The 20,088-nt window shown below is 41.4% G+C and overlaps 1 long non-coding RNA gene across 1 annotated transcript; it reads left to right on the top strand.

Moving 5' to 3' along the window:
- The first annotated feature begins 7,125 nt into the window (after window positions 1–7,125).
- LOC128689261 (uncharacterized) lies at window positions 7,126–19,753 on the top strand. Its single transcript, XR_008407133.2, has 3 exons — window positions 7,126–10,812; window positions 12,351–12,399; window positions 18,624–19,753. It is a non-coding gene; the product is annotated as an uncharacterized lncRNA (long non-coding RNA).
- The last annotated feature ends 335 nt before the right edge of the window (window positions 19,754–20,088 follow it).

The following is a 20,088-nucleotide window of genomic DNA, read 5'->3' as shown; positions in this document are numbered from 1 at the left end:
CCTCCTGTATAGAGTCAGAAAACTTAAGCAGGAGAATAATGACACAATACACCAATGCTTCACATGGGATGGGAAAATTCTAGTTAGGAAAACAAATGTAGGTCAACTGTACACAATCACGAACAAGAATGATCTATCACGATTTCTCAGGGATACTAATCTTACAGAGAATAACTAAACAATGTCCAACCTAAAAGCCTACGTAGTGTAGTGTATGTTTTGCTCCATTATTGTTCAAATTTCATAGTACAATCTCTTAGTAATTAAATAATCAACTACCTCATTATGTGATTTTACTAGTAAGCATAAGTCACCTTATGTAATTTTCTTATTTACTATTGTTTGCTTAAATATTAGCTGAATTGATACTTTCTCTGTCCATATTACTACCTCATATTTTTTTAAATACTATTAATTGATATTACTTACTAAAATTAATAATTAATTACCATTTTTACTATCAGTACAATTTACTCTTAACATTTCTGACATCATTTAATTACCATTACTTGTCTAATTACCATAACCTGTTTTAATACCACATTTACTGTCTTAGAGTACTCTTAAATACCTTGTACTGCCAAATAACCTCTAGTATAACTACCAGTGCAATATTGAATCCAAATAACTGTTCTTAAAATTTAATACTTGAAATAAACATTACTTTTTCACTTTATTTTTGCTAGTTAATCTTTTTTTGTAATCATTATTACTTACTAAAATTTTATTGAACACCATATTTACTACCAGTCAATTTTACTTTTGTACATTAATCATTATTTTATACTTTTCATAACATTTTGTTGCCAAATTTTCAAGTTTGTATATTCAACTCCAACCTTTATATTATCCTTTGTACCTGTGTACTTGTCTACCATCTTACTATCATATTATAACCAAGTCATTGCTATTGTTATTTTTTACTTATTATTCTTTTGGTACTTTAATTTGTGAATTTTATTTTGTCAATTTAAATCTAGTTATGATGAATGGTTTGAAAAACCGACAAGTTGAAGATTGAGACACTTATGCAGCATATGGGAATCTTTATTCAGGAAACGTTTCGCCACACAGTGGCTTCATCAGTCCAATACAAAGAGGAAGGCGTAAGGAGAGGAGGAGTATGAGGTAATCAGTCCCTCAGCCTGGAGTCGATGTGTTCAGTCCATCAAGATTGATGGACTGAACACATCGACTCCAGGCTGAGGGACTGATTACCTCATACTCCTCCTCTCCTTACGCCTTCCTCTTTGTATTGGACTGATGAAGCCACTGTGTGGCGAAACGTTTCCTGAATAAAGATTCCCATATGCTGCATAAGTGTCTCAATCTTCAAATCTAGTTATACTCTTGATCTTGTTAACAACCTATACCAGACCCTAGTGCAATTGCAAGTACCATTTTAATTTGTATTTTTATATTATAAGTTTATACCTAGTTGTACTTTAGCTCATTCTAGCTCAATACTTAGACAACACCTAAACTAACTATACCTAGTTGTACTTTAGCTCATTTTAGCTCAATACATAGACAACACCTAAACTAACTATACCTAGTTGTACTTTAGCTCATTCTAGCTCAATACATAGACAACACTAAATTTATTATATTAGACCTTAGTGCAGTTACAAGAGTGAGTCTGGTGCCACTTGTAATTTGTTTTTTTTTATAGTATTAGTTTATACCTAGTTGTACTTTAGCTCATTCTAGCACAACACATAGACAATATCAATTTCATTATGTTTATTAGTGACTATACTCTATATGACCAAAGTGCTTTAGCGGTATACTTATCCAAACTTCCCACCACTACAGAAATCAGTATTAGAACTCACCACATAATACAGGATATAAACAACCACTATTTAAACCTAAAAGATGAATGATCACGTTGACCCTGATCTAAACCTCTATAATCTAACACACAATCAAAACTTATTGGAAAGTAACTGCCTTTATTACACAGCATCACAAGCCAGCACTATCCTGAACACTGCTCAAAGTCTATCATTTCTTAACTACAACATCAGGTCCTTAAGCAAGCACTATGATGACCTCCTGGCACTCCTTGAGTCACTAAAGACACCCTTCTCCTGCATTATTCTTACTGAGACCTGGCTTAAGCAGGACACAGTTGATATCTACCCACTACCAGGATACACAGCAATCCACAACTGCAGACCATACCAAGTTGGGGTGGTACTGCAATCTATTACTCTAACCAACTATCTTGTATTAGCACTAATTGCTTTAGTGATGAATATGGGGAATACACTTTTGCTAATTTTACTGTAAAAAACCTCAAGACGCCTATAACAATTGGTGCCATTTACCGGATACCCCACACAAACATCCCAAACTTCAGCAAGAATCTAAAGTCACTAATAACAAACAGACAAATGAACAAGCACCACCTTCTCTTAGCTGGAGACTTCAATATCAACCTTGGCCTACCAGATGATCAGACTGTAACTGATTTCGTCAACAATATGAACAACACACTTCTCATACCAACAATAACTAAACCAACCAGGCTGACTGAGACAAGTGCAACCATAATAGACCACATATGAACCAATATACTAGCCCCCCTCAAATCAGGGATAATCACAGACAGCACTACTGACCACTACCCAACCTTTCTCTTAACAAACATTAGTAAGCCACCACTCGAATACAACAAAGTTTCATTTAGACTCCATGACGAGGCCTCAATAAGGAATTTCACAGCAGACCTAGAGACTGTTGACTGGCCTACAGAATTCTCCAATGCCAATGGTACTGACGATTGGACAGACATTTTTCTTAACAAAATACTTAGACTATACAACAAACATTGTCCTATAAAAACTAAACAGATCATGAATAAACGGCTTGGTTGCCCATGGCTAACCAGCAGCATTCTGAAATCCATTGATAAGAAACACCAATATGACAAGCAATATAGACAGGGCTTAATACACAAAGATATTCTTAAACAATATTCAACAGTTCTCACCAAATTAATAAAGAAAGCCAAACAACTGTACTACTCCAGCAGATTCACTGACACAAGAGGAGATATAAAAAAGACCTGGAAAACACTTTCCCAGATTCTGGGGACCCACAAACTGAAAAAACAAGAATATTTTTCTAACTAAACTCATGAAACACCACTGCATCCCACTGATACAGCTAACAAGATAAACGACTTCTTCTCAAACATAGGATCTAATCTCGCCAGTAAAATCCCATGTACCAATGCCCATGCCAGGGACTACCTAGATGGGAATTTCCCAAATTCCTTCTGTCTTGTACCAACTGAGCCCACGGGAGTCACCGCGATCATAAAGTCACTTAAAAATAACTCGGGGAATCTGTCTCACGTCCCACCATTATTGTACAAGTGAGCGGCCCATGTCCTTTCGCATGCTATTACATTACTTTTTAACAAGTCATTAGAAACTAGTACTTTCCCGACACTACTCAAGACAGCAAGGGTTACACCAATACTTAAAGGTGGTGCCCCTACAAACGTAAACAACTATAGGCCAATATCAAACTTACCATTGCTATCCAAAATCTTCAAGAAACTCGTGCACAGAAGACTATATTCATTTATAACGTCACAAAACATACTCAACCCCAGCCAATTTGGATTCAGGAAAAATAAAAGCACTAATGATGCAATTATAATAATGCTAGACCTGCTTTACACAGCACTGGAAAATAAGGAATATCTGATAGGAATTTTTACTGACCTAAGAAAAGCGTTTGACACAGTATACCACGGCATCCTACTCCACAAACTTGACCACTATGGTATAAGAGGCCATGCGCTTGCATATTTTAAATCCTACCTTTCTAATAGGTATCAGTATGTCATCATTAAAGACAGCCTCATCAATATGGCCACTTGATACTGGAGTTCCGCAGGGAAGTGTCCTTGGACCCCTGCTCTTCCTCATTTACATCAATGATCTTCCAAACATATCCCAACACCTGAAACCCATTCTCTTTGCTGACGACACAACTTATGTCATCTCCCACCCTAATCTTGCCACCCTCAACACCATTGTTAACAAGGAGCTGCTCAAAATATCGACCTGGATGACAGCCAATAAACTTACACTTAACACTGGCAAAACCTACTATATTATGTTTGGTAGCAGAGCAGGTGTTGCGCAACTTAACATTAAGATCGACAACACTCTAATTGCCAGACATAATGAGGGCAAATTCCTTGGCCTATACCTCGACAACAACCTAAATTTCAGCACCCATATCCAACACATAACAAAAAAAGTATCCAAAACGGTGGGGATCCTCTCCAAGATACGATACTATGTGCCGCAAACTGCCCTTCTCACACTATACCATTCACTTATACATCCATACCTCACCTATGCTATCTGTGCTTGGGGTTCAACTGCAGCAACACACCTAAAGTCAATAATAACCCAACCAAAAGCAGCAGTAAGAATAATCACTAAATCCCATCCCTGGCAATACCCCCCCCCCCCCACTCTTCATAGATCTAAACTTACTCCCTGTTCAGAACATCCACACTTACTACTGTGCAGTCTATATCTACAGGACCTTAAATTCCAATATTAACCTTGACCTAAAATGCTTTCTTGATAGTTGTGACAGGATCCACAGGCATAACACCAGACACAAACATCTCTATGATATTCCCAGTGTTTGACTAAACCTTTACAAAAATTCAATGCATTTCAAAGGACCTAAAATCTGGAACACCCTACCTGAAAACTCTAGAACTGCAGACACATTCATCATTTTCAAAACTACAGTTAGAAAACATCTTATCTCCCTGATCCACCCCGACAACTAACTACATGATAACCACCTGTTGGTTCACAATTACACTCACTCACCCACTGACTATAAACCCAGAAATACTAATCTTAATCTTAAAATAATAAATCCTAACTAGTCATAAGTTTGCCTATGATACTCCAATATGGACACTTTGTATTGTGCCAAAACAAAAGCATTCACATTGCTAAACTCACAAATTATGATGTAGTCACTTAGCCTTAATACCATAATCTGTAAGGATTTAATGTTAAGAATTAATCTAAGTCTGCCCGAAATGCCTAACCATGCTAGGTGTCCTAGTGGCCCCCTCTGTAATTAGTATTTTATAACATGTAAACCACACAATACCCAAAACCTCTAAACCCCACATTGTAACCCTTATAGAGAATAAACTTGAATTGAATTGAAAGATTTGGTTGATGTCCGCCTGGAGCCTTGCAGTGTCTGCAATGGAAGACACTGTCATACAGATTTGGGTGTCACCTGCAAAGGAAGACATGGTGCTGTAGTTGACATCCTTGTCTATGTCAGATATGAGGATGAGAAGCAAGATGGGAGCGAGTACTGTTCCTTGTGGAACAGAGCTTTTCACCATAGCCGCCTCAAACTTTACTCTGTTGACTACTACGCTTTGTGTTCTGTTTGTGAGGAAATTATAGATCCATCTACCAACTTATGCGCTATTACGCCATGGTCACACTTGTCAAAAGCTTTTGCAAAGTCTGTATATATTACATCTGCATTCTTTTTGTCTTCTAGTGCATCTAGGACCTTGTGAGGCATTGGGTAGAATGAAAGGGGTGTAAATTAGCTGGAACTGATGGGATCATGACAGAAATGTTAAAAGCAGGGATAGATATAGTTTTGGAGTGGTTGGTACTTTTGTTCAATTAATGTATGAAAGAGGGGAAGGTACCTAGGGAGTGGCATAGAGCATGTATAGTTCCTCTACATAAAGGGAAGGGAAAGAAAAAGAGTGTAAAAATTCTAGGGGAATAAGTTTACTGAGTTTTAGGTAATAGGTTGGTAGACAGCAACTGCCCAGGGAGGTGTACTACCATCCTGCCCAGTGAGTATGAAAAGGAAACCTGTAATTGTTTTACATGATGGTAGGATTGCTGGTGTCCTTTATTCTGTCTCAAACATGTGGGATAGCAGGTATATCTTGCTACTACCTACACTTAGGTCACACTACACTTGCATTTTTTTTTTTTACATGTCGGTCATTTCCCACCGAGGCAAGGTGACCCAAAAAGAAAGAAAAAACATTCATCATCATTCCACACTTTCACCATCATTCACACATAATCACTGTCTTTGCAGAGGTGCTCAGATACGACAGTTTAGATGTCCCTCCAAACTGCCAATATTCCAAACCCCTCCTTTAAAGTGCAGGCATTGTACTTCCCATTTCCAGGACTCAAGTCTAGCTACCCGGTTTCCCTGAATCCCTTAACAAAATATTATCCTGCTCATACTCCAACTCAGGTCCCAAAAACTGTTCATCTCTATTCACTCCTATCTAAAATGCTCATGCACGCTTGTTGGAAGTCCAAGCCCCTCGCCCACAAAACCTCCCTTACCCCTTCCCTTCAACCTTTCTTAGGACAACCCCTACCCTGCCTTCCTTCTCCTACAGATTTATACACTCTCCAAGCTATTCTGCTCTGTTCCACTCTCCCTTAAGGACCAAACCACTTCACTCCCTCTTCAGCCCTCTGGCTAAGATAAGATTTCGTTCGGATTTTTAACCCCGGAGGGTTAGCCACCCAAGATAACCCAAGAAAGCCAGTGCATCATCAAGGACTGTCTAACTTATTTCCATTGGGGTCCTCAATCTTGTCCCCCTGGATGCAACCCACACCAGTCGACTAACACCTAGGTACCTATTTGCTGCTAGGTGAACAGGACAACAGGTGTAAGGAAACATGTCGAAATGTTTCCACCCGCTTGGAATCGAACCCGGGCCCTCCGTGTGTGAAGCGGGAGCTTTAGCCACTTTAGCCACACCTCCTCCTAATTTCCACACTACGAATTCTCTGCATAATATTTACACCACACAATGCCCTTAGACACGACATCTCCACTGCCTCCAGCCGCCTCCTTACTGCACCATTTACAACCCATGCTTCATGTCCACATAAGATAAGAGTGTTGGTACCACTATATTCTTGTACATTGCCTTCTTTGCCTCCATGGATAACGTTTTTTGTCTCCACAGATACCTGAAAGCGCCATTCACCGGTTTTTTTCATCAATTCTGTGGTTAATCTCATCCTTCATAAACCCATCTGCTGACAAGTCAACTCCCAAATATCTGAATACATTCACTTCTTTCATACACCCTCCCTTCATTGTTATATCCAATTTTTCTTTTTCTAAATCATTTGATACCCTCATCACCTTACTCTTCTATATGTTCACTTTCAACTTTCTTACTTTACGCACCCTCCCAAACTTGTCCACTGACCTTTGCAACTTTTCTGTAGAATCTCCCAAAAGCATAGTATCATCAGCAAAAAGTAACTGTGTCAATTCCTATTTTGTATTTGATTCCTTACAGTTTAATCCCAACCCTCTCCCTAACACCCAAGTATTTACTTCTTTTACAACCCTATCTATAATTATATATGTTAAACAACCATGGTGACATGGATGTTTAACCTACACACCCTACCAGAGCCTCACCATCCTCATAAAAACTCTTTACAGCTTTTAGTAACTTACCACTTGCAACATCTGCCACATTGCTCGCCTATCCATCCTATCACATGCCTTTCGTAAATCCATAAATGCAATGAAAACTTCCCTGCCTATATCTAAATACTGTTCACATATATGGTTCAATGTAAACACTTGATCTACACATCCCCTACAAATTCTAAAGCCTCCTTGTTTATCTGCAATCCTGCTCTCTCTTGATGTTACGGATTTATAACTACATATAATGTAAGCGTGCCTCTGGCAAGACAGTGATGGAGTGAATGATGATGAAAGTTTTTCTTTTTTGGGCCACCCTGCCTTGTTGGGAGACGGCCAATATGTTAATATAAAAATAATAATAATCCTACCATACACGTTACCTGGGCAAGTGCATTGAGGTGTATATGGAGACAATGTTATCCATGGAGGCAAAGAAGGAAATGTATGAGAGTATAGTGGCACCAACACTTATAAGGGTGTGAGGCATGGGTTGTAAATGCTGCAGCAAGGGGAGGCTGGAGGCAGTGGAGATGTCGTGTCTGACAGCAATGTGTGGTGTAAATAGTATTGTGCAGATAAATCGTAGTGTGGAAATTAGGTGTGGAGTTGCTAAAAAAAATTATTCAGAGGGCTGAGGAGGGGTTTGGTCATTTACAGAGGCTGTAGCAAAATAGGATGACTTCGAGGGTGTAAAGATCTGTTGTGGAGGGGAGGAGGGATAAGGGTCATCCTAGGAAAGGATGGAGGGAGGGGGTAAAAGAGGTTTTGTGTGCAAGGGGCTTGGACATACAGCAGGCATGTGTGAGTGTGTTAGGAGTGAATGGAGGCGGAGAGCATGGTTTTTGGGACTTAACGAGCTGTTGGAGTGTGAGTAAGTAAGTAAGTTTATTCAGGTATACACAAACACAGTTACATAGAATTATCATACATAGCAGCATATGTGTAGAGAACCTAGGATAACCCAAAAAAGTCACACAGAGTGACTTATTTCCATTGGGTAATATTTTGTGAAAGGATTCAGTGAAACCGATTAGCGGGAATTGAGTCCTGGAAATGGAAAGTACAATGCCTCCACTTTAAAGGAGGGGTTTGGGATAATGGTAGTTTGGAGGGACTTCTAATAAACTGTCGTATCTGAGCGCCTCTGCAAAGACAGTGATTATGTATGAGTGATGGTGAAAGTGTTGAATGTTGGGAAATTTATATTTCCTAACACGTCAGCCGTCTCCCACCGAGGCAGGGTGACCCAAAAAAAGACATACTTTCGCCATCATTCAACACTTAAACCATACTTTCAAATATATAAATGATAAATAACTGGAAGCAATACTTTTTAAATTTATATTAGCAATTGGTAGTGCATTAGCTTCTGTTTTTTGTGGAAGGAATGCCATGCCCATTTTCTCTGGAGGAAATACATAGTATACTACGTCAAACATCAGCATGACGCAGTAAGTAAGTAAGTTTATTCAGGTATACACAAATACACCCCTCAAGGAAGGTTCCTTAATGTTGGTGAGGGGCTCTTGATTTAGGGAATTGGATCTGTGCTCCAGTTCCCCGAATTAAGCCTGAATGCCTTCCACATCCCCCCCCCAGGCGCTGTATAATCCTCCGGGTTTAGCGCTTCCCCCTTGATTATAATAATAATAATAATAATAATACACAAATACAGTTACATAGAATTATCATACATAGCAGCATATGTGTAGAGAACCTAGGATAACCCAAAAAAGTCAGACAGAGTGACTTATTTCCATTGGGGTCCTTTTACCTTATTATTATAATATAAAGGTTATAATATTTTCTTATTATTCTACAATGAAGATAACATCTTATTATCATACTAAAAAGACTATCTACTACACCAAGGTCATTAAGACTATCTACAATACGAGGGTCATTACTAGGAATAAGGTAAAATTTACACGTATGTTAGCTAAAAAATAGAAAATCATTCCCCTCCCTTTCTGTAGCTACATTCATCAGACATCTTTTGGCACTCTTCTTGAACTGGTTCATGCTATAACTGGCTTTGACATGTGCGGGCAGTCTGTTCCAAATTAGATTTGTTAGAATTTTTAACCCGGACGATTAATTATTCAGGATAACCCAAGAAAGTTAGTGCATTAGCATGGACTCTTCCATTGGGGCACTTCAATCTTCAATTCAATTCAATTCAAAGTTTATTCTCTATAAGGATTACAATGCTGAGTACAGAAATTTGGTTATTGTTTGGTTTACATGTAGTAAAATAGTGATTACAGAGTGTACCACTAGAACGCTTAGCATGGCTAGGCATTTCGGGCAGACTTAGTTTTATTCTTAATTGTAAAATATTACAAATTATGAGGTAAGTTGGTATTATGGCTAAGTGACTAAATACTAGTTTGTGAGTTTAGCAATGTGAATACTTTTGTTTTGGCACAGTACATAGTTTCAGTATTGGAGTATCACAGGATTCATTATTTTAAGATTGAGGTTAATATTTCTGTTTATGGTCAAATGGGTGAGTGAGTGTAAGTGTGAACCACCAGCTTCTTGTCCCCCAGGATGCGACCCACACCAGTCAACTAACACCTAGGTACCTACTTACTGCTAGGTGAACGAGGACAGCAGGCCCCCGTGGCCTGGTGACAAAAGCTCTCGCTTCACACAGTGAGGGTCTGTGTTCGATCCCTGGTGAAGGGATGGAAACATTGGGCATGTTTCCGTACACCGGTTGTCCATGTTCACCCATCAGTAAAATGGGTACCTGGGTGTTAGTCGACTGGTGTGGGTCGCATCCTGGGACAAAACTGTCCTAATTAGCCCGAAATTCTTTGCATAAGAAACGGCTTTCTATATAGTAGTATGTCATTCATGTTAGCTAGGCCTATATGCCTTGTACATGTAGTAAATAAAGATATTTATTATTATTATTATTATTATTACTATTATTATTATATGTTTCCACCCATACGGAGAATTAAACCACGGAGACTGTGTGAGGCGAAAGCGTTGCCTACTATGCCGCTGGCAAGTTTTCTCATAGTAAGCTTTTTATCTAGATTTTGAGTACATAACATTTTTCTAGATCAACGAGTCATGGCCTCTACAATGTAAGGAACCCAAAATTTCACAATTTTTAATGTAATAAATTATTTTTTTTATTAAAGATCCTAGCCCTGGTGGCGTCTTTCAGCTAAGTTGACATCATTTTCACGTCACACTGAGTGTCCGGTTCAATCCTAGGCGCTGGTGGAAACGTTGGGCATGTCTACACCTGCTGTCTTTCTTCACCTAGCAGTAAGTAGATACCTGGATGTTAGAGGATTGGTGTGGGTCGCATCCTGGGGGGACAAGATTGAAGGACCACAATGGAAGTTAGACAGGTTCCTTGATGTAGCATTGTCTTGGGTTATCCTGGGTGGCTAACCCTCCCCTGGGCTTAAAAATCACAACAAATCTTATCTTTACCCAATTTTTCTCACACTTCACATTACAATGCGCGACATTGCGTAAAGTGTTATTTTCAATAACGTAACCATCGTTTTCCGCGATGTTCTACTGTAATAACTTAGTCACGACAGGAAGTTCGTAATGATAATTTAAATCATTCAATAACTTTTCCCACATGATGGCTTGTGAATGCCTTTTTTGGGCCTCTTCAGATCTTCAGTGCTAATATTTAACTGCATTATCAACTTACGCCGCACTCTGCACTATTACAGTCGCATACAATGAAGTACAGGAACTGCTTATGCAATACGGGGATACGTTTCTGTGGTGGTGCAGCCACCCAGACACACGCAGGTTATTACCTGGAGTTTACCTGGAGAGAGTTTCGGGGGTCAACGCCCCCGCGGCCCGGTCTGTGACCAGGCCTCCTGGTGGATCAGCGCCTGATCAACCAGGCTGTTGCTGCTGGCTGCACGCAAACCAACGTACGAGCCACAGCCCGGCTGATCAGGAACTGACTTTAGGTGCTTGTCCAGTGCCAGCTTGAAGACTGCCAGGGGTCTGTTGGTAATCCCCCTTATGTGTGCTGGGAGGCAGTTGAACAGTCTCGGGCCCCTGACACTTATTGTATGGTCTCTTAACGTGCTAGTGACACCCCTGCTTTTCATTGGGGGGATGGTGCATCGTCTGCCAAGTCTTTTGCTTTCGTAGTGAGTGATTTTCGTGTGCAAGTTCGGTACTAGTCCCTCTAGGATTTTCCAGGTGTATATAATCATGTATCTCTCCCTCCTGCGTTCCAGGGAATACAGGTTTAGAAACCTCAAGCGCTCCCAGTAATTGAGGTGTTTTATCTCCGTTATGCGCGCCGTGAAAGTTCTCTGTACATTTTCTAGGTCAGCAATTTCACCTGCCTTGAAAGGTGCTGTTAGAGTGCAGCAATATTCCAGCCTAGATAGAACAAGTGACCTGAAGAGTGTCATCATGGGCTTGGCCTCCCTAGTTTTGAAGGTTCTCATTATCCATCCTGTCATTTTTCTAGCAGATGCGATTGATACAATGTTATGGTCCTTGAAGGTGAGATCCTCCGACATAATCTGTTGTCTCTTAGTACACTTGCTTTGTGTTACGTCTTTTATACCCACAGAACGTCCTGTTAACTAGGCAAGACTTGCTCAATTTCTCAGTTATAAAATGAGGACGCTTGTCCAGTATCTTTCTCCGAGTCGTTTAAAATAGGTATTGAATCTTACAATTGCCTGTTTATATGTTTCACTGAGCGTTGACCCTAGTAGGTTTAGCACTTTGTTTTGATTATAAAAGTTCACTGAGCGTCTGAGATGTTTAGATGGTGTCTGGTATATGAATAATTTTCTCTGCTGTTTCAGGTTAGTGCGAGTTTACAGTTCATCGTGAGATCGTGGAACCCTATATCAGGTATGTTTACTATTGTAATTATAAATATATTATCCGAGGGGCACTGTAGTAGGCCAGCTGGCCCTTGTTAAAAGTACTTCCAACTGTCACCCATTCACCATTCCCACTATGTATTTGTTTATCCTATTTTTAAAGCTACCCAAAATGTCTACTTCAATAAAGCTACTTGTAAGTAAATTTATTTAGGTACAGGTACACATAAATACATTTACAAATTATCATATATAAGTAGCAAATTACCTAGGATAACAAAAAAAAAAAAGTCAAGACTTGGCAGTTTGTTTGACTCGTCTGCAAGTCTCCGGTGGTTGTGGCTCGAGTGGTAATGCCTGTAGCTCACATCTGAAGGACCTGGCCTCGATCCTAGCACAAGTGGAAACGTTCACCCAGCAGCAAGTAGGTACCTGGGTGTTAGCCGACTGGTGTGGGTCGTATTCTGGGGGAGAGAATCGAAGGACCCCAATGAAAATAAGCCAGAGTGGCTTTAATGATTTATCCTGGGCTCCTGAAGCCTTCTGGGTTAATAATCTTATTAAAAATAGATATCTTTTTCGCCACTACAGCAGTCAAAAATTATCAGGCACTTGGGTCATCTACGTGACTCAGACCCGAGTCAGGAGACACTTCATCCTGTCCCCTGACGATTAAAACGAATGAAAAAAGGCACTTCTCATGTGAGCTATCATGAGAAGTGCCTTGATGCTATACCTGGAGGCGGTTTCGGGGGTCAACGCCCCCGCGGTCCGATCCGTGACCAGGCCTCGTGGTGGATCAGGGTTTGATCAACCACGCTGTTACTGCTTACCGCATGTAAACCGACGTACGAACTGCAGCCCGGCTGGTCAGGTATTGACTTTAGGTGGTATTAATGTTGGTAGAATTACCGACAATATGTTAGGTAAAAGACACAGGTGCAATTAATATGACATTTTATTGTGGCAACGTTTCGCTCTCCAGGAGCTATATCAAGACTCACGAAATCGTAATGACACGATTGCAAACAAACCATACCACGGGTGGGGATAGAACCCGCGATCAGAGAGTCTCAAAACTCCAGACCGTCGCGTTAGCCACTGGACCATTATGGCTAGCTGGTCCAGTGGCTAACGCGACGGCCTGGAGTTTTGAGATTCTGATCGCGGGTTCTATCCCCGCCCGTGGTATGGTTTGTTTTTTAGCTATATCAAGCTTTATAAAGCTCCTGGAGAGCGAAACGTTGCCACAATAAAATGTCACATCAGTTGCACTTGTGTCCTTTTACCTGACTTTAGGTGCCTGTCCAGCTCTTTAAAGACAGCCAGGGGTCTGTTGGTAATTCCTCCTTATGTATGCTGGGAGGCAGTTGACCAGTCTTTGGCCCCTGACACTTATTGTGTTGTCTCTTAGCATACTCGTGGCGCCCCTGCTTTTCATTGGGGAGATCTTTCATCTCCTGCCAAGTCTTTTGCTTTCAGAGGAAGTGATTTTTGTGTGAAGATTTGGGACTAGTCCTAGGATTTTCCAAGTGTATATTATCATGTATCTTTCTCGCCTGCGTTCTAGGAAGTACAAATCAAGGGACTTCAGCCGTTCCCAGTAATTTAGGTGCTTTATCGTACTTACATGTCTCGTGAAAGTTCTGTGTGTGTTCTCCAGGTCTGCAATTTCGCTAGTCTTGAAAGGGTCGTTAGCGTACAACAATATTCCAGCCTAGAGAGATCAAACGATTTGAAGAGAATCATCATGGGCTTGGCATCTCTAGTTTTGAAGGTTCTCATTATATATCCTATCATTTTCCTAGCAGATGTGGTAGATACATTGTTATCTTTGAAAGTGAGATTTTCTGACATTATCACTCTCAGGTCCTTCACATTAGTTTTTCGCTCTATTGTGTGGTTGGAATTTATTTTATACTCTGATACAGTTTTAATTTCCTCGAGTTTTCCAAAGCAGAGTAATTGAAATTTATCTTCATTGAACTTCATGTGGCCCATTTAAAGATTTGGTTGATGTCCACTTGGAGATTTGCAGTGTCTTCGATGGATGACACCATCATGCAAATTCGGGTGTCATCCGCAAAGGAAGACACATTTCTGTGGCTTACATCTCTATGTCAGATATGAGGTTGAGGAACAGGGTGGGCGCGAGTACTATGGCTTGTGGAAGAGCTTTTCACTGTAGCCGCCTCAGACCTGACTCTGTTTACTTTTACTTTGTTCTATTTATTAGGAAGTTATAGATCCATCTACCCATTTTTCCTGTTATTCCTTTATCACCCATTTTGTGTGCTATTACACCATGGTCGCACTTGTCGAAGGCTTTCACAAAGTTTGTGTATACTACTACTGCATTTTGTTTTTCCTCCAGAGCATCCAAGACTATGTAATAGTGGCCCAGTAGTTGGGATAGGCAGGAAGGATCTGCTCTAAACCCATGCTGCCATGGGTTGTGTAACTGATGGATATCTAAGTGGATGGTGATCTTGCTGTAGACAGCCTGTACTGTCTGCACAGACAGCCTATGCTGTCTGCCAGCTTAGTTCATATTTTGCGCCACTAAGGTGTTGCCCTCTGTAGCCAGGCCTCTCGGGCACGCCAGCCTGTCTGCCCTTGCCACGCTCTCACTCTGGCGTCACTCTTCAAGCAGTCAAGACAGTAGGCCTAGTAGCTCTCTCTCATGGGATGGCCCTGCCCAGGCCATGGGCACAACACACAAGCCTGTGTACCCACCATGACTTAACAATAAACAAAGAAGCCTCCGAAGAAGTTTATCATTTACTCCCTGCTACCAGAACGCCAAACAAACCTGGTTATAAATGGTGGGAAGCATGGTCGCAGCAGTTGTGTTTGCCCAGAGAGAGGAATAATAATAATAATAATAATCATATCTTTATTTACTACAAGTACATGTACAAGGTATACAGTCCTAGCTGACAACAATGTCATACTACTATATAGAAAGTCCCTTGTTATGCTCCGCATTTCGGGCAAATTAGGTCAGTGTCCCAGGATGCGACCCACACCAGTCGACTAACACCCAGGTACCCATTTTACTGATGGGGAACATAAACAACAGGTGGAAAGAAACACGTCCAATGTTTCTACTCTGGCTGGGAATCGAACCCAGGCCATCGCCGTGTGAAGCGAGAGTGTTAACCACCAGGCCACCAGAGGAAGGAAGGGATGAAATCATCTTCACTTTATCACCCTATACAAGAAGCATCCATCTCTCAACGAGTTATCCTAATGTCGTGTCTGCACGTTTGAGCATCCAGACACAGGTACAAGCAGGATCCAGCCGAAACTCTCTGAATTTCTCCGAGAATTGTAAGTGGCGTCACAGTGACCCCACGCTACAGCGTCCCACACTGTTTCTCAAGTCACCTGTTCAACGTCACTTGTATGTTGCTGTTGTTGTTCAGCTCAGCACAGCTGTTTCAGCAAGCCAGAGGTGAGTTTTGTGGTGATTTCTGCGTCCAGTGTGAGCTTCTCCACATGTTTGTGGGTGGGAGAGGAGGAAGTGGCCACATGCCCCCTCGCCATACACTCACCCACGCTCCTCGCCACAACACTACCATACACTCACCACTGCCCACTCCGTCTGCTGTGTTTTATGCTGTTTTTCGTGTGATTCATTGCCAGAGCTGTGTATCCGAGTGCCCAAGGCCACTCGAAGCCACGTAGATCAGCAAGCCCCGTGGATCAGCAAGTCACATAGATCATCATGCCATGTGGATCCCGACGCCACGTGGGCGTGGGTGATGTCACGTAGATCTACCAGCCACGTGAGTTACCAGATGTCCCAGGCCTCATGCTGTGGTCTGCTGCCCACATTACATTGACGTCACCCACGATGCTGTCCGACTTCATGACGTCACGATGTCTGCCTAACGTCACCTCAAGATGTCTGCTGACATCACAGTGCTGCTGACGTCACCTCACGACATCACGCATGACATCACATGATGTCACATCGAGTGTTTCTAGTAAATATTTCAGTATTGTCGAGAAGATTGAGAGAAGATATATGTCGTGTGTTAATTAATTCCTCTCAGTCAGTGTACCGCATGTACCGCGGGTGTGTTTAAAGTTTCTGTGTGTCCAGTGAGGTCTGAGCCAGACCTGAGTAGCACCACTGTGCTAAGTCACCCGTGTGACCAGTGTGTTTGACAGTTGTTATCAGACAGCCCTGAGCCCCAAGCCCTTGTACAGAAAGCTCTTATGCTCGTCGCTCGTGATGTTCTGCAGAATCGTACCTGCTACGATTCCCATCGAGATTTGTTTCACTTCACCTCCAGACCTTCAGAATGCAGTTATATGTAGAGAAACAAGTCTGGGGACACTTATACTAACCTCTGCTATAACTCCAACTGCCAAGAGAATGACACTCGTCAAGCCGTAGTTAGCCCTGTTGGCAGGCGCTGTGTCAGCCTCGTGTCACAAACTTCAGTGAGCAGCCTGCACAAAGAAGATGTCACTTTGACTGCTAGCTCTCTCACTGCAGTCTGGTGTATGATGTTACGACTCCCAGATGTTTCGCCCAGTCATCTCGGCCATGACTCGCTCCACAACTCGCTCCACGCTCGCCGGCAGTGACAGCCCAGTGACAGTACCAGTTGAGAAGTGTCCTCCTGAGTCGCTTGCCAGAAGTCCTGCCCATTTGCCGAGTTTTGTCGACGCCTCACTCGAGGGCACCAGCATGTCGTGCCCCAGGTTGAGTGAAAACCTGCAGCGACTCCTACAATGTCTGCTTCACCGTTCCAGAAGAGACCGTAGCCTGTTGCGTCACAGCTCAGCCGCAGCGATGTTTCCTGTGTTGCAGTATCTGTCCAGACGCAGGAAGGTGTGCAGTGATGCCCTTCGATGCTCACTGCCTATGACCACGATGTTTAGCACACCCCACGTGTTTTTTTAATTCCCTCCCTGTAGGAAGTTTTTTTTCCATGTCCATATGTATGCATATGTTTTTATTTTGTGTTCTGTGCCCTGTTCATATGAGAGAGAGACCGAGTTTCCTTTACCACCAGTATTGTCGCGTCGGGATGACGCGAGGTAGGTGGCCGAGCGTATGTAGACAGCCTGTACTGTCTGCACAGACAGCCTATGCTGTCTGCCAGCTTAGTTCATATTTCGTGCCACTAAGGTGTTGCCCTCTGTAGCCAGACCTCTCGGTGGGCACGCCAGCCTGTCTGCCCTTGCCACGCTCTCACTCTGGCGTCACTCTTCAAGCAGTCAAAACAGTAGGCCTAGTAGCTCTCTCTCGTGGGATGGCCTTGCCCGGGCCATGGGCACAACACACAAGCCTGTGTACCCACCACGACTTAACAAATAAAGTAAGAAGCCTCCGAAGATGTCAATAATTCAAACCCCGCTTTCAGCCTACCAAATAAACTCGTTATATTGCTTCTTAGAACCAATTCAAAGATTTATATGATGTGGGACGTTAGTGCTGTCTGTCTGTAATTCTTTGCAATTGCTTCACTGCCACCTTTGTGAAGTGGGGCCATGTCTGTTGTTTTAGTGACTGTGGGATGACCCCTGTGCCTATGCTGCTTCTCCATAGAATACTTAAGGCACGTGAAAGGGGTTTCTTTGGAGTTCTTGATGAACACGGAGTTCCACGAGTCTGGGCCTGGGGCAGAGTGCATGGGCATGTCATTTATTGCTTTTTCAGAGTCTTGTGTTAGGATAATATCAGATTTTTTTTAATTAACCAGATTTTGAGTCTCGGTCATAAAAAAAATCTTTAGATTGTCGACCCTTTGTCTAATTAACGGCTCACTAAACGCTGAGTAATAGCGGGACTTCAGTATCTCACTCATTTCTTTGCTGTCGTCTAAGTCCCATCTCGTTTAAGCAGGGACGAATAAAGTACAATTTTTATTACTTTATGTGGTACAGATAATGTAGTTTTCTTGTAATAAAACACTGTTAGGCACAAAGAAAGCTAGTGTAAACCTTGGTAATAGATAACCACAAATTGGTTTAGAAAGACACGTAAGCAAACACTAGGACATATTTATTAGGAAATGTTTCTATCCTGGGACCTCGATCACTTCTAACATAGAGGGGTTATATATACCGTCTTTTTAACCTCTGTTAGAAGTGACCAAGGTCCCAGGACCGAAACGTTTTCTAATAAATATGTCCTTGTGTTTGCTCACGTCTTTCTAAAACAAAGAAAGCTACTAGTATGCAATGCATTTTATCATCCAAGGAATTAAGTCATTCTTTCCCCCTTCATAGATGGTGCTTTGATGCTGAAGGGTTCCTGATCCAAGAAATTGAAGACATTCCCCCCTTCAAACCTAATAGTCATCCATTCCCCAGGCTCTGTACTGCTATGGGTTTGGCGCTTCACTATAAAATATATTCCTCTCATTCCCCCAGCGATATATCACCCGTACGGATGTAATGCTTCCCGCATACAATTCACCGTAAACTCCAATAAGTAATTACAAACAGATAATTACACCCACTCGCACAAAAGCCAGACATACTTCCCTAAACTCTCACTTGATGAGTGTTAGGGATAGGTGAGTGGCACGCAGTAGCAGAAACTGCAATACCAGCTTAAGCAGCAGAGACAGTAGTAGCAACAATAGTAGTAAAAATTGCAGCAGCAGCAGGAGAAGCAGCGACAGCAGCAACAACGGTAGCAGGAGGAAAAACTGCAGCAGAAAGAGGAGGAGCAGCAACAGCAGGAGAAACATCAGGAGGAACGGCAGCAGCAGCAGCAGCAGGAGAAGCATTAAAAGCAGAAAAAGGAGAAGCAGCAGGAGGAACAGCACCAGGAAAAGCAGAGAGGAGAAGCAGCAGAAGGAACAGCAGAAGCAGAAAGAGGAGGAGGAGCAGCAGTAGCTGCAGTCAGGCGTCAAAAAGTCATTACTAACATTGTTCTGTACATTAAGTATAATGACGTAGAGTGGAGGTCACTCCAGTGTCATCATCGTCAGTCCTACACCAGTGTGAGTCTTGCTCAACCTTGTCTTCCCCTGCAAATTATCTCATTATGTTTTTTAGTATGTTAGTGGTATTATATACCAACAAGTATATTTATAAGACAAATAAGCGTTTATGACAATGGAGAGAACATTTCGTCCACCTAGTGAGCGAAACGTCTTCTCAATAAGTTATAACCCAAATAATTTTTATTTTCCATTCGTTCTCACCGTTATGATTTTTTACTCATCATTGATTTATTCGTAAGTTTCTTATATTCTTGTACTGTTTGTTCAGTACTGTATTTCTTATCTATATCTATCCTATCTTATCTCTTATCCTCCCTTTTCTAACCTAAAACTTAATTTTCTGTTGCTCTAGTTTCGTTTTATAAGCTTGCCACTGTCCTTCAATACTACTACTACTACTACTACTACTACTACTAATAATAATAATAATAATAATTATTATTATTATTATTATTATTATTTTTATTATATCTCTTATTGTCTGTTTTCACTGTTATTGCCGTTATCGCTTATTACTGTTTTTTGTCCTTTGTTATTCCACATTTATTATTGTGGTTATGTATTCTACTTACGTTTGCTACGATGATATTACCTGTGTTAAGGTGGGCACTGACAGGTATTAATAGACATAGGTACTAGTAAAATGGGTATTAATAAAATAGGCATTAATAGCTATTAGAAAAATAGACATTAAAATAGGTATTATAGGTATTAATACTTATTAATAAAACAAGCATTAA

The sequence above is a fragment of the Cherax quadricarinatus genome, chromosome 68 (genome assembly GCF_038502225.1).
Source record: "Cherax quadricarinatus isolate ZL_2023a chromosome 68, ASM3850222v1, whole genome shotgun sequence".
NCBI classification, from domain to species: domain Eukaryota; kingdom Metazoa; phylum Arthropoda; class Malacostraca; order Decapoda; family Parastacidae; genus Cherax; species Cherax quadricarinatus.
This window is presented reverse-complemented; position numbering and strand designations above follow the sequence as displayed.